Source organism: Crocuta crocuta, unplaced genomic scaffold, assembly GCF_008692635.1.
Source record: "Crocuta crocuta isolate KB4526 unplaced genomic scaffold, BGI_CrCroc_1.0 scaffold800, whole genome shotgun sequence".
Lineage (NCBI taxonomy): Eukaryota > Metazoa > Chordata > Mammalia > Carnivora > Hyaenidae > Crocuta > Crocuta crocuta.
This window is the reverse complement of record NW_027531027.1, coordinates 287159-288104: the sequence shown is the minus strand read 5'-3', so window position 1 is coordinate 288104 and position 946 is coordinate 287159.

Here is a 946-nt window from a genome sequence, read left to right as displayed (position 1 = left end):
ACAAACCTTGTGAAGGTATTTTTATGAGTAAAAACTCAAACAAAACATTTATGATCTAATACTCCCTACACGTCCCCTTCCCCGTGACCACCAGGCAAAAGTGCAGCTCTTTCTGCCCATGGGTACTGTCCCCATGCTACGTAAATAAACTTACTAAGATGCATTATAAAACATCTCAAGAATTCTTCTCTTGTTTGATGCACTCAGTGTTCATGCAACAACATCAATGGGCCACTTCTATGAGCTCTACAGTGCAAGATGTGGTTCCTTTTGGGGGCTGGTTTTGGAATTAAGGACTGAAGACATTTTTTGTGGGTGCCAGGAGACTGGAGAAATGGGCTTGCAGCTTCACCATAACTGACTACTATCTTGGCAAGGATGGACTTTCTACTCTTCCCTCTCCACTACCACCCTAGTCCCAGCTATCACTCATCTCTAGGCCTCTCTGGGGCCCCAGGTAACTGCCAAACCCTCGTTGCCATCATACCCTGTGCTGTGTGTGAATGTGTGTTTGTGTGTTTGTGTCTGTGTGTGTGTGTAGGCCACCAGACATAATGCTAAAATGGATTAAGAAGCTAACGCCCCAAGATTTGAAGACCTACCTCCCCATCTCTAACATGGGCTATGTCTTCTCATGCCAGAGTTGTATTAAACCCAAATGAGGTAACAAACAAAACATTTCTCAGGAGCATTGCAATATTCCAAGCAAATAACTGGATCCAGAGTCAACCAGTCTGGGCTTGAATCCTATCTGGACCACTTTTCAGCTCTTCGACCTTGAGCTATTTATCTCACTCAGCCTCAGAGTTTTCATTTGTAGCATCTATTGTACTAATAATACCCACTAGACCAGGATTTCTCAAACTTACTGGAGTTGTCTTTTGCATTGAGGGATGTTTAACAGCATCCCTGATTCCTATTCACTAGATGCCAGTAGCACTCTCCA